Source organism: Tribolium castaneum, chromosome 9, assembly GCF_031307605.1.
Source record: "Tribolium castaneum strain GA2 chromosome 9, icTriCast1.1, whole genome shotgun sequence".
In the NCBI taxonomy this organism is placed as follows: domain Eukaryota; kingdom Metazoa; phylum Arthropoda; class Insecta; order Coleoptera; family Tenebrionidae; genus Tribolium; species Tribolium castaneum.
Window position 1 is genome coordinate 11,822,234 of NC_087402.1, and position 15,647 is coordinate 11,837,880.

Here is a 15,647-nt window from a genome sequence, read left to right on the forward strand (position 1 = left end):
CAGAATTATACGTTTTTAGTCTGTTCGAAGTAAGTTTTCTTGTTCAAAGCAAAAGATCGTCTAAAATAAGTCGGTTTTGTTTGAACTGTTAAAGAATTCGTACTGAGAGTCAACAAAAATAATTTGTTTTATTCCAAACTGATACTTTTTGTTCCTATAAGACAAAATATAAGGTTTTGCATCCGTTCAATAAAAATATATTTGTGTCGAAGCATTGAATCGTCCGAGATACGCCGTTCTCGTCAAGTCTATAACGTTATTCGTTTTTTTGTGTCAGAATATGTGGTTTTAGTTACGCTTTATAAAAGTTTGCTCTTATAAAAGCAAAGAAACAAACAGGATAAACTGCTTCTATTTAAAGTGACACATAATTAGCTCATTTGTGACAGAATACCACGTTTTCTGTCTGTTTAATATAAGTTTTTAATAATAAAAATTATAATAATAATAATAATAATAATAATAATAATAATAATAATAGTAATAAAAATAATAGTAATAATAATAATACTTTTAATAATGAATTTCCTTCTAAATCTAAGCTTAGTTTTCTAAGCAAAAATAAAGCTTATTTTGTGTGTTATATGAGCGTTTTCTCATTTCTATGCAAAAAATCATCTGTGATCTGTGTTTTTAGGCAATGTAAGCCATTTTATAGTTTTTAGGCAAGAAATTGTCTAAAATTAATCACTCATTTTAAGACTGGCATAAAAACATTTATTATACATTATAATCGGTTTTAATTATAATAATAGTAGTAATAATAATATTAATAATAACAATAATATTAATATAAATAATAATAATAATAATAATAATAATAATAATAATAATAATAATAATAATAATAATTTTAATAATGAATTTTCTTCTAAATCAAGGCTTAGTTTTTCTAAGCAAAAATAAAGCTTATTTTGTGTTAATTAAGCGTTTTCTCATTTCTATACAAGAGTCATCTGTGATCTGTGTTTTTAGACAATGTAAGCCATTTTATAGTTTTTAGGCAAGACATTGTCTAAAATTAATCACTCATTTTAAAACTGGTATAAAAACATTTATTATACAAAAGTTATAATCGGTTTTTAATAATAATAATAATATTAATAATAACAATAAACTGACAATAAACTAAATTAATTGAGTCTAACACTATATTAGAGAAGAAAGAAAGAGATAAAAGTCGCTAAAGTCTTCAGAGCTGTCTTTAGATGCTGCATTATCGTCTTTGTCTCAAATATTTTTTACCAAAATTAAATTATAATAATAATAATAATAATAATAATAATAATAATAATAATAATAATAATAATAATAATAATAATAATAATAATAATAATAATAATAATAATAATAATAACAATAATAATAATAATAATAATAATAATACTTTTAATAATGAATTTCCTTCTAAATCAAAGCTTAGTTTTTCTAATCAATAATGAAGCTTATTTTGTGTTATATGAGCGTTTTCTCATTTCTATGCAAGAGATAATCTATGATCTTTGTTTTTAGACAACGTAAGTCATTTTATAGTTTTTAGGTAAGAAACACTTTTCTCTAAACTGGTATATAAACATTCAGTGTTGGAATGCAATGATTGGATTATAGTATATTTTTGTTTAGTCAAATATTAATATATAATTAATTTAATATACATATTTTAAAGACATTTTTTAATAAACTGTATGCATTGAGTCCAACATTTCATTCTATCATATCATCGAGGAAAGAAAGTTTTTCTTTCATATTTTGCACACTTTTTTAATTGAGAGATGCTTTACACGCACTATTGCCATATAAATACTTTTGGTATACTAATGTTTAATTATATAGTGTAATGAAGACACTAAACTTTAAAAGCTAGTAACTCGCTTACGGTTAGTCCTACAACAATGAGGCTAGAACTTTTTTCTAAGAAGTTTTATCAACTTTAGTTTTGGTAAAAATTGTTTGCGACAAAGACGAAAATGCAGCTTCTAAAGACAGCTTTGAAGTCTTTAGCAACTTTTATGTTTCCTCTTTTCTCCTCTACTAAAGTGTTAGACCCAATTAATTTAGTTCAATATCAGTTTTTCAAACATTTTATTTTAAAGCAAATTTTTTTTAAAGATTATTTATATCCAACCCTATAACTCGCTTATGGTTATTCCTACAAGAAAAATGCAAATAACTATTTTGTAGAAAATTTTATCAGCTTTAATTTTGGTAAGCGCTTGCATATAAGCAAATTTAGTACTATTAGTATTATTATTAGTAATGTTATTGTTATTAATATGACGACTAAAGACGACTCTAAAGACTTTAGTGACTTTTATGTCTCCTCCTTTCTTCTCTACTAAAGTGTAGGACCCAATAAATTTAGTTTAATTTCAGTTTTTCAAACATTTTATTTTAAAGCAAAGTTTTTTATAGATTATTATATCCAACCCTATAACTCGCTTATGGTTGGTCCTACAAGAAGAATGCAAATAACTATTTTGTAGAAAATTTTATCTGTTTTAATTTTGGTAGAAAGATAAAAATCGATTGGAGTAACTGTTTTCGAGATATAAGCAAAAAACCAATAAGAAGACTGTAACTGTTACTAAACAAAAATGTAATTCAGGTTTCATTGTTTGAGACGAAGACGAAAATGCAGCATCTAAAAACGACTCTAAAGACTTCAGTGACTTCTATGTCTCCTCCTTTTTTCTCTAATAAAGTGTTGAACCCAATAAATTTAGTGTATTTTAAATCACAAGACATTTTCTGTTAAAGCACATTTTTTTTAAATTATTAATTATTTTCAAACTTATATCTCGCTTATGGTTAGTCCTACATAAAAAATGCAAATAACTATTTTGTAGAAAATTTTATTAGTTTTAATTTTGGTGGAAAGACAAAAATTGATTGGAGTAATAGTTTTCGAGATATAAGCAAAAACCCATAGAAAACTTCTTTAAGCTATTCTCCTCTTCGAGCTTGCCCTCCAGCCTCAGGAAATTTTGATATACGTCTACCCAAGTGTAAAGAAATGTTTAAAAAAAACCTCCAACTTTCTATAAAATTTTTTGAACGATTTGTCTAATTTGACTGGGGTAATAATCATATTAATAACATATCTGTTCACAAATGAACCCTTGCTTATAAATAAGAAAACACTCATAAAACACATAAAAAGCTATTGTAGCTTAGAAAAATTAAGCGCTTGCATATAAGCAAATTTAGTACTATTAGTATTATTATTATTAATGTTATTGTTATTAATATGATAATTATTATTATTATTATTATTATTATTATTATTAGATGGTCGATGGAGCAGAGGGTTATACCCTGTATTGCCCGCGCTACGTTAATGATGGTATTACAAGTGGGAATGAGCAATAACTGATTAAACGTTTAACTCAATTACCGTTCCTCTTAACAGAGAGCTTTGCAGTTTAACCATGTTTCAGTAAGGAAGATCAATTGAGGAGCCTCTTGTTGATTAACAAAAGCGACAAGTTCGTCATACTTGGCAGGAAGAGACGCTATATTGGTATAAGCAAAATATTTGACCCTTTTGGCAAGCATTATGATCGATGAAAGTCACTAGAAGAACCGAATAGTACGTTATTTGCGAGAAGGTACGCCGTAGGCTTTTTTGATTCTTCTCCGGATTTTACCGCATCTGTTCTTAATACTTTTATGTAGGAGTAGTGGAAACATCATAAAGCTGATCCAAAAGACCAGAGATATCCGAAGTAAACGTTTGAACTAGAACTGCAATGTCGTGTTCTCGGGAAGATCTATTAAAAAAATCTACCATTTGCGAAAAGAACAGTGGATAGGACTCGCAATTATCAAGTAAGTCTTTTGACGGAGATAACAAGTTGGAAACATCAGACAGTACACTTTCCATAGAATTTGTTTTTTGTCGCTTAAAGTCATGAATGTTTTCTCTCTGGCTAGTGCCAGAATCGGTCTCAAACATGCTAGATAGTGAAAGATTTAAAGGATTGTCCTCGTCATTGTCTTCGGAGAGTTGTCATTTGTTGTGTCACCTGTGGGGGAGTAGCCTGTACCGAAGTTACCAGAATAGCAGTCGGTAGAGGGGTTTGTTGGATATTAGCGCTGTCATTAACCTGAGGATTTTTATTTGGGCATTCAGCAGCGTGATGCCCAGTCTCCTTGCATTTATAGCATACGCCATCGTAACTTAAGAATACTTTGTAATTGACATTTTTAAATTTAAGGAAGACATATGGGGACAAATCAATGTTGTCATTTGGATTGACATATATTTGTCTCCTGTAACTTAAGACATGACTATACTCGTCATCCTGAATCCCGGCTCTAAGACATGACATTTTGGAGGCTAAGGTAAAACCCATAGTCTGAATCAAATTTTCCAATACAGAGTGGGGCACCGCAGGACAAACATTTGAGATGATAATTCGTTTTGCCGGATTTATTAGGCGTCGAATGCTAACTACAGTGTCGTTTATCAGGACGGTAGAGTGTTCGCTTACAATTTTATCAACTAGAGGTACTTCCTTTAAATAGATACAAATCCTGTGATTAGCTATACGAGATGCAAAAATAATATTTTTTGGTTGAACAGTGCCACCAATTGCTTTAACATAGTCTATTAACTTCAAACCTTCCACAGCCAAAAGGACAATTGCTTGTTCTTGATCTGGGAAGGATGCTGACGACGGCGACGCCGCCATTGCCGCAACGGTAATTTTGCGTACCGCGGCGAAACACCGCAGTACTCGCCTCAAAGACAAAAACTACTGTGAATATAGATAGCAGCCAAAAACGTTGATATGATGGAGATTCGAAAAATTAATTAAACCTCTTCCCTTGCGTAAGCTTTGTGGCTACTCACTCAGTACCAGGGGTAGGGATAACTAAAAATCAGCGTCCTCAGGGTGTCAAAAATTACACATATGCAACAAAACTTTACTAAGTTAAAGGCGAAAACACAGAGCTCACTGTAAACACGTGCAGCACTTTTGAATTCTCTTCTTGAAATTAATCTGAATATCATTGACGATTCTAGCAAGTTGTTGTGTTGTGTTATGTTTCGGTCTAAATTCAAACTGGCAATCGTTGATTGTTTTATTTTTCTGAAGAATTGTGCTAAGTCTAAAATGAATCACCTTTTCGAAAATTTTGGAAATGCAAGAAAGTAAGCTAATCGGTCTGTAATTACTCGGTAATTTTTTTACCTGGTTTGAAAATGGGTACTACTTTTGCGATTTTGAAAGATTGGGGATAATGATTTAATTTGAACATTGCATTAATTAAATTTGTTAACTGTACTAAAGCTTTACGTGAAAAATTTTTAATTACTTTATTTTCGATTTCGTCTAGCCCCGGGGCTTTGTTATTGGGGAATTTTTTAATTATTTCTGCAATTTCAGTTGGGTCTGTTAAAATTCGTGATAGATATTGATGTGAATTTATGTTCTCGCGATTTTGGTTGATAAAGTCTTCAACTAGCCTTTTGATTTCATTTTGATCGTTAGTAAAATTTTGATCTGCTCTATGTACTGATTCGTATTGTGCCGCCAGTGCCTCCGCCTTTTGTTCCGTTGTTTCTGCTGGGGTGCCGTTCGCGATAAGTATCGGTATATCATAAGATTTACGTTTCAATAATTTTGTCATTTTCCAAAGTGAGTTATCATTAGAATTAAGTGAAGCTAATTTTGTTTGCCAAATGTTATTTTTATGTTCGCGTATTAAATTCTTGATTTGACTATTTAATGCAGTAATTTGGGGTTTAATTGTTGTGTCACCGGTGACTTGCATTCGTTTCTTAGTGCGATTACGAGTTTTAATTAAATTAACAATCTTATCCGGTATTTTGTCTTTTCTTAAGGAAGTTACTATTCGCGTTGTTGAATGTTTTTTCCTAATTTTTTGAACTGATTTTGTGAATTGATTAATTCGCGTTCTAATTGTTCGGTGGTTGAAATATTATGATTAATTTGGATTTCATTATCTAAATCTCGACGAAAGTTGTGCCAGTTGGTATTTTTGAAGGAGGTTATTTGTCGGTTGTCGTTATCTTTACGGAGATTAGAAATTTCGAAAATTGCCGGATTATGGTCGGAATTTAGTTCTGAAAGAGACTGAGGGTCGTTTTCCAATAAGAAATTCTTCCTAAGGATTATGTCTATTACTGTCGGGGTGGAATTATTGGAGGGAAAGTGAGTAGGTGACCGCGGGTGGTTTATGATAATATTGTTACTAATGCTAAAATTGTATATGGAATTTCCGCTTGTATTATTTCGATGGCATCCCCAGGTATTGTGAGTCGCATTAAAATCCCCAGCTATAATTACTTTATTACCGATGTTATTTAGATTTTCTAAATCTCGTTGTGAAATGTTGTAACACGGACGGTTATAAATTGCAATAAAATGAATTTGGTTTATTAATTCAATTCCGACGGCTTCTATTGTGGTTCCCGGTAACGTTAATTTTGAAAACGAAATACCTTTTTTGACTAAAATCGCGACGCCACCCGCCGCATTAGTACCATCAACTCGGTCCTGCCTAATTATGTTGTAATTTTGAATAAAAAATCTATCGTTAGGAGTTAATTTAGTTTCGCTGATGGCCAAAATATCTACATTGTTAGAATGTAAAAAAGCAATTAATTCGTCAATTTTTTGTTTGACACTATTAGCATTCCATATTACACAAATGGCTTTAAAATCCATAAGTGTGAAGATTTTTGGTGAATTCAAAAACTGTCATGAATTTGGAGGTAGGATCTGTACACCCTTCCAGCAGGGTGGTGAGATCAGCTACCGCCTTGAGCATTTTAGATAAGTCAACTAACTGGTCTAACCTTTTGCACGCCTGCGAGAGCTGTGCGAGGGTCTCGGCCGTTGTTGTCGTCCCTTGGGGTTGGGGGGGCTCCTGGGGCTGTGGTGCTCTCGGGGGCTCCTGTTGTTGGTAGGCTTGGCGCTGGCTCAGCGCTGGCCAGTGGGATGCAGCCGTGGGGGGCATGGGCTGCGATTGCGTCGTGGGGGCCCTCGTCCATGCGTTGGTTTTTGGGGCCGTGGCTGGGATGTAGCGGGTGGATTTGCGGCCCGCTTTTTCGTCTTCTTGTGCGACTCTCTCGTTGATGTATTGCACCCGCTTTCGGTAAACGGGGCAATCGAGATTGTTTGCGGTGTGGCACATTTTGGTGTGGCATCATCGCTGATTCCACACTCCCTCGTCCAGTATCCTCCGGAACATTTCAAACATTTTGGTTTGACGCGACAGTTGCTTGTCGCGTGGCCCCATTCTTGGCATCTGTGGCACTGTGTGATGCGAGTTTTTTTGATGTACCGGTGAAAGCTCACACGGATGTGGCTTAGTGCCGGGCATTTCTTAGAGATGCTGTTCAGCGTCTCATATTTCCCCATGATGACGAGGAACAGGGGTCTTTGGGTGTTTTTCATCTCATAGATGTTTATGAGATCAACACCTTTCTCCTTCATCTCGGCTTTGAGGTCTCCGATCTCGGGTCCTTTGTCGAGGCCGTGGCGCACGAATGCGTGCGTTTTGTCTTCTCTGGAGGTGTACGTGTGGTACTCCAGCTCATCTTGTTCCATTTTATCTTTAATTGCGTTGAATTTTTTCCTCGTTTTCGTGGAGATGATGGTTCTCTCCCGGGTGTATTTAATTGTGAAGTCTTCTCCAGCTTGCCTCTTGCAGAACTGGAGAAGTGTACCGTGGTCTTTTGCCTTTCCGTGGATAACGATCGGCGGTGGGGGTCTCTCTGGGGGGCTTCTCCTTGGTTGTGACTCCTTGGAGTTTTTATCTGTTGGAAATTTGACCTTACTAATGTAAGAATCACTAAACTAAAATTAAAGCCAGAGGCCTAAAATATCAGTTTATTCCGAATAATAATTAACAACTTGTTTCGTCATATGACAACCCGACTGAACTTTATGTTTTTTCTTCCAAGACGGTACAGCCGCCCTTAAATGGTTCCCAAACCCCTCAGGTTTCGTCTACCCTCTTGCCTGTACAGTGTCACACGTCGCATACCGTTATGGACGGATTTATGATTATGCCTAACTTGACGGGGTTGGGTGTCGCTAACACTCGGCCATCCTGAAACGGTGGAACCCCTGTGGTGCGGGGGCTGTCGGTTGTTCTTGTTGGTACATGAAAATTTCAAATTCTAGTACACAAAAAAAACTTTTGTACTTGGACCTCAGTCTGGTACGAAAAAGCATCCCACTACTTTGTCTCAAACCCAGACCAGTCACTTGGTCAGTTTAAGATACACATAAAATATGGATTTTTTTGTACAACTCCCTAATAACCAAATTGTACCAAAACAAGCAAAGCGAGCATTAATAGTCCATAACGGTTGGAGCAGTCAGTATTTAATTAACATTCCAGCTACGTTAAACTACTTCTGGGACCAAAAAGATGTGCAGTCGCACCACTTTTCTACCAGAAGAAGGCTGTACAACACTACACTGCTAATACTACATTTGACGTGCATCTCTACTAATTCAAATCTGCAACGGAAATGTAATTCCCGCTTATTTCCTTACATCAGATTCGAACAACCGTTATTCACGAAATGTGAAGAGTCAAATTAACACTTCATTGGACGCAAGTATCCAACCAAGTCAAATCACAAGCACTCCAAACTCAAAGTTCATGCCCCCATTGAAAAGAGATCATTTGTGGTACGTTTACGTAAACCAGCGTAGCGGTGCGTAGTCAGGCAAAAGCAGATCAAATTTTTTTTTGCATTGAACTTGGAAGGCACGTCCTAGTCAAAAGAGCTTGTAATACATTAGCAACTTGCTTTAGTTACTTATTAGAAAGACGATATCAAAGTAAGTCAAAAGAAAACCACCAGATAGTATAAAAAAATTATTTCATATAATAAAACCGACAGTAACCTCCTACGGTCGCCATACGTCGATTTCGAGACGCATCGTACGCAGCGGCTAGGTCCTCCAACCGGAAGATATCCATGGAGTTGGCGTCAGATTTTAGTTACATATTCAAAGGTTCCTACCGGGACCTCGGACAGCAACCTGTCCACTATGTCATCCGGAACAGACCTATGCACCTTGACAAGTTGGGGGTTAAAATCCCTCCAATATTCAGCAGGAGCAACTATAACGCAAGAAAAATTCAGTAGAATCAATGTTAAACAAACGGCGGAAAAAGAGAAGTTAAATTAATTAAGGATGAACAGAAGAAAAAGATATAATTTTTTTAATATGTTTGCAATTATGTAAAGGCATATTGGGCGAAGAAACGGGACGAGTCGAATTGGTTCCCAAATTCTGTAATCCTCTCTAATTATAGTCGAATTGGTTCCCGGGGATGGTCGAATTGGTTCCTATCGGTCAGGTAGGTCAGGTAAACAGATTAAAGTATTATGATAACAGAAATGGCGTTTGTAAGTGTATGAACAAATTTACAAGTTCCAAAACGTTCAAAAACAAATCGTATTTTAACAATTTAAAGGCTATGGATAAATATTTCTTCGAGTATTCAAGTACTTCCAAAACGATGAAGAAGTCGCATAGAACTTAATGGGTACTATGTCGAAAAATGTTAAAATTATTTTTGTAATTTGTCTCTATTTTGATGCTTTATTAGTATTAATAGACATATTAACGAACGCAACGTCATCATGTGAGATGTCTTAATAGTCATTACTAGACGAAACATTTTACGAAATTTACAGGAGAGCATTGGGCTTAAAAAATTACATTCTCCTTTTTTTAAGTAACCAGTTAGCCATGAATACATGAAATTTGTTGTTGGATTTTGTGCCAAGAAAATAATTATTCGAACATTTCTACAAGCTTTAAATCTAAAATATTAACATATATTTGGCTTAATCCTTTTTACCTACCTGCTCATGCGGGAGCCAATTCGACCATTACCTTTTACAGAATTATACTTATAGAGATTATTAGGAACCAATTCGACCACGACCGAAGAAACGGATGATGAGGTGTTCAATAAATATTTCAATAATAGTGTTAATTTTTTTGTGTGTAAACGTAATTGACGGAAGTATAAAATTTAATGTAGAGTTACTATTTGATCGAAGTAATTTGTTTGATGAAGCAATAGACTCAAAATTTAAATAATAGCTACAAAGATCCTACTTAAATGAAAAATTACGAAAATATGTGGAATGTTAAATTAGCCGAAAAATAAAATACAGAGATAAATCAAAGAAAATAAAAAAAAGTTTGGGTACTTACTTGATGACATGTTGAAAAGGAAAAATCGAAAAAAAAACTGGGTGGTCAATGTGGAAATGAAATACGAATTGCGAAAAGGCGCACGTAAACTTTCAAAATCACATGTCGTAGGAGAGACGAAATCAAATCAGCCAATTAGAAACTACAACTTAGCACAAGTCAATTGTAAAGGGGAGGAATCCTTAATGTGTTGCTGTAGACCATTTAGAGAGAGAGAGAAAAGAATAGTATGCTCAAACTGTGAATTTTTATTTCCTAAAGATAAATTGATGCCCGACTCAATAAAACGCATCTTAAATAGTCATTTTTTATTAGGATAATATAACTGCCAAAATCCAAAACACTAAATTACGTTAACCACACAAACACTTGGGGCCCCACGTCCAGTTCATTCCAATACATGGTCATATTGCCCCATCCCCCATCTATATGTACGGCCGGGTGATTTGAAAATGTCATGCCAATAAACCCCAGCACTTGCGGTACTCCAACCGCAACTATCGGTGACAATAAACTATATTTAGTCGTAAACTTGAGAACACGAAATAATTTTAGTTTTCAACTTGAAACAATTACTTAAAATAAGATTTCATTTGATGTTTTTAGTAAATTTCAAAGTCATTATGTTGACGAAATCCGTAATCGATGCAACTAATAATAAAGCTGATTCCCATTACAATTGTCATTTAATTCGTATTGAGAATGACACCTTCATTAGAATCGGAAAAGAGAATAGAATTATTGGATTAATGGGTTTATTAACATAGTGATTTTTAAAATTACTAAGAACATTATAAAATTAAATCTAATTTTAAGCAGTTGGAAAAGTAAAATTATTTCTTGTATCCAAGTTTAGTTTATTGCCACAGATGTTTGCGGTCCGAGTACCTACCGATCCCATACTGGGGTTTATTGGCATGACATTTTCAGATCACCCTACTGTACATTTGGACGCCCAAGTGCAGGCGGCTCGCCAAACCCTAGGTCTAAGAAAAAAAGCCCTCCCACGGCGAGGTGCACGGGTAGTCAATGAAGAACTAAGGGCAATAACAGCGGCGAAATTTCTGATATAATTACGTGACATCGACCCTCTGAAACAAATAAAACAATATATCACAGTACTTTCAAAAATTTAATATTGAATAATGGTCATTTGAAAGAGGAACATATAAGGAAATAAGATATAGTTCGGTACTTGGTACCCATTGCTTGCTCTTGTGTATCACAATGTACTCAATTTTTGTTTAAAAAGCTTTTCTTGTTAATGTAACTGGCTGCAAAGTCGGACAGCTACTAATAACGCAGGATCTTTCCCAAAAATTAGGAAACCACTAAGTACAGAGTCACGTGACTCAGAATCGTTTTGATAGTGTACCAACCCAAGAAAAAGGGTGGTGACATTATCTCACATTTGTCCTATGAGCTGAAAGAGTTAACCACAAAAACTTTAAACCTCTTCAATAAGAGCAAGGGAGATAGAAAGAAACAATAACTCAAAATCGTGTGAAATCGCGAAATTATGGTGCAGGTCGCAAAATCAAAATTTATCGATAGGTACTGAGTAAGGCATGCGAATTTTTACAGCTCTAAAAGAATTAATGAAAATATTAGGTACAATAAGTTTCATCGGAAAATCTTAATGCGTTTACAACAATCGAGGAAGCGATTAATTAGTACTGTTTCCTTCCCTTATATCCTTATATATTATAAAGGTAAAAGTGAGAAGGGAAGGTTTGCTAAGTTATCTAGGTGAGAAAAAGCATCCAAACACCGAAGGGTTGGTCGTCAAGCGAGAACCAACCTCTTGAAAAAGTATCACATTACCTACACGCGCCAAGTGTAGGCTAAATTCGGTAACACCTTATTTAAAGCAATTAACAACATCAAAATTGAATTGTATCGCTTACGGTAAACATGGTAAACCCACATAATCTAGAACTAGGACAGAGGAAAAACCAACTCCCCCACCACCAAGAGGAAACACATTAGGGTTATAGACTGCAGCGACGCAATTAATACCCAATTACTCAGGAGAAGGTTCTGTAGGTACCTTTTTCAGTTACGTCGAAGATGTCATAGAATTGAAAATGTGGAAGACGGAGCTTGCGTAGGAACTAGTTATTCGGAAAATGGAAGAAAATGGAATAACATAATAGTAATTTGCATCAGTAAAAGTAACTACAAGATTATATATAATCCATACTCAAAGTTGGATCAAGTTATAGCTTATATAACGGTTATCTCACTATGGTTATGTTTAGCGTTTACAGCAAAGGTTATATAACTGTTATTTAAGTGATGCAATATACAGTATTATAGATTCAGTTTATATATCGATGATCTTCGCATGGTTATGTTACAGTTATATTTAATATTCACCGGCATTTTATAATAATAATTACAAAGCAAAATTAGTGATCTAAGAAGTTTTTGATTATATGGTTGAAAATTATTTAGTTTGTTGGTGATAGAGTGTCTTCAACAGTGATTTTTGCTTTTTCTTTGCTTCTACATGTCAAAACCACGTGAATCGTCATCTATATTTATTGTTTATCGTGTAAGCAGAGTACAGTTTTAATTTATTTTAATTTTAATTAATTAAAAACTAACAAAGCTTGCCTAAATGTACCGGGTTCGTCAAGTTTTACACTCAGGCACTTTTCACCTCTTTGTAATTTATCTAAAATTCTAAAAAAAATCGTATGTGATTTTATTGTATAGAAGAACGATTTGACCAATTTTTAAAATGATTACTTGTATGGTGTGTTTTTTCACTTTCGCTTAGTTAACTATAGTCTAATGTTAACGATCTTTGGTCCATAGATGTATTTTGAGGAAGTGCATCGAAGTGCCTAATTAAATTTTTGAGAAAATGTGTCGTTGATTTTTAATTTCTGTTTTGATATTGGGGCAGCTTTTTTCCCATGAATTTTGGTAAAATTATAAATCACTTCCACAGGGTGGTGGTTTTCAAAAATTTATTCCATTTGTCGTAAAATTGGCACGCAATCATTGTTGGGTGTGAAGGTTGAGGCAGCTGGTAAGAATTTTTCAGGCCCGGATTACCATTTATTTTATCTGTTTACTGTAAATGGAATGTTAATCTTTAAATCTCACGGCAAGGGTTCATGCGAATTGTAAACGAAGAATTCGTTTGTGCTTAGACCAAAATAGTCATCAATTTGAACTTCTGATGTAATTTTTTAATAAAAACATTTTTAACACGTTAGTGTGCTTATTCCGGTCCTGCCTTTGAAACCGCCCGATGGGACCGTGCCGCTAGTTGTAAAATTTCTGCAGTCATTACTGTTACTGGGGTAGGTAGTGGGTTTTGTAGCGGAAATTTATTACTACTCAATCTTGTCCCTCATAAATTATACTGAAATTTCCGATGAATAATATCAAAATGGCTTTTAATCCAATTCTAACGATTTTTTTCAAGTCAAAATTTTGCAGAATAATTTTATTTCGTATTTCCGATCCGTTGATGTAAAAAACAGATAATGTGATTTTTTGGTCAAATGGTTTTTTCTTTTTTATTGGACAAATAAATCAATAGAAAAAAAAATTTTTTTCTTAGCGAGATTGGATATCAGTGCAGTGGAATATATTTATTTCATATTTTTTTTCTCTCTTCTAAGAGGTGTAAAGTGCCTGAGTGTAAAACTTGACGAACCCGGTATTTTAGTTTTCACCACAAAGAAAATGAATTTGTCAAAACCAAAGCAAATTATCCAAGAATAAATGTTTTCTCACTTTCTACCTGCCGACCCTTTACTCCTACAATGTTAAGCTGGGTTCGGAGAATTTGTCCAAAGCTGAGAAAACAATGACAAAAACAGTGAACGATACGTTTTTAGTAATACCTGAGTTCATGATACGAGTAATTTGTTTGACCAACTCTTGTTTTTTGGAGGAAAAAGTTAACACATAAAAACTGACTACGTTAAAAGCTTTGGCATAAGATGGCATCTCATCTTTTGTATTACGCCGTCGGTCTTAATATAAGTAGTTCTATGTTGGTTCCGGTCATCGAACATTTTCTTGCAGAAGTTGTTCCAAAAAACTGTTTAGGAATTTTTCAACAAGGAATCAACAAAACACTGAATGACATTTATTGTACACCCCAAACAGGCTGGATAGAAGGACCAATTTATTTATCCTAAATATTTTAAATTTTAATTTGTGTATTAAAATCTACTATGAGTTTTTTAAATTTATTTAAGGCAAAAGTTATACAAAAAAATAAGAATGGTTACATAAGCGCAATATAAAGGTTAAGATCACGAAACATAACCGAAATGTAAAGAAAATTATATAACCGAAATATAACCACGCGTATAATATAACCGAGATATATAACCGCAACACAACCTCACGTAGATAACGGTTAGTTTAGTTCGTCTCATCTGTAGCAGACTCTAAACATTTATGGAACAGTTTTGAACAAAAATAAAAAAAATGCATTCCTCAGTTGCTTCTTTTACATTAAAAATGTTATTATTTCTAAGGCATTGCAGTACGGATGGGACGGTGTGTAAGAACGAACAAAAAACGTATTGTAAATATTTTTAATTAAAGAAACTTGTAAAATAATACTGAAAAAATAAACACAAATTCTTAAAAAAATAAAAAAAATAATTCTAAACAAAAAAAAATACTAAGCAAAAAACTCAAACAAAAAATTATAAAACATTGCATTCGAATGTATGCTTTCCGCGGTATATAACAGGTTCGGAAAACTTAAATTTAAAAACTTTGCAACAGATTTTTTATTTTCTTGTTTTTTTTGTGTCTTCATTGTACATGAAGGACACTACAATCTACAATAAGCATACAGCATTAGGCAAAAGTATGGAACCGAGCGTTTTGTGCCTAAACTATGTTTCTTACAAAAAATTAATTAGTACATCACCAACTGCTTTAAAAATGTGATCATGTTCTCGTGGTCGGTCAATGTTGATCAGAGTTCCATCAACACAGTCACAAACGCATGGAAACCCTCCACCTCTCAGGAGGTCAACAGCTATATTTTGAGTGAAATTCTAGCAAGAGACAATGGTAGGAAATATATTGTCGATAAAAAAATATAAGTGCAAAGTCGATGTTGGAACAGGGCCATGGTGTCTAAAATTCTGGCAAGTTGAATGGTTGTGTTGTGCATAGCTTTGAAACCAAATTGTTCAGGTATTATTATATTGTTAGTTTTTAGGAAGCGATTGAGTCTATTAAAGATTAATTTTATCAGAACTTTCGAGAGGATATGGAGTAGGCTGATAGGCCGATAATTGGAGGGGAGAGAATGGTTTTTGTTGGGTTTTTTAATTGGGATAATTAGAGCGTTTTTCCAGTTTTTGGGAATGTGTTGTAGTGTGATAGATGCTATAAGTATTGTATAGATGCTGTTGAGGGTTGCTTTAT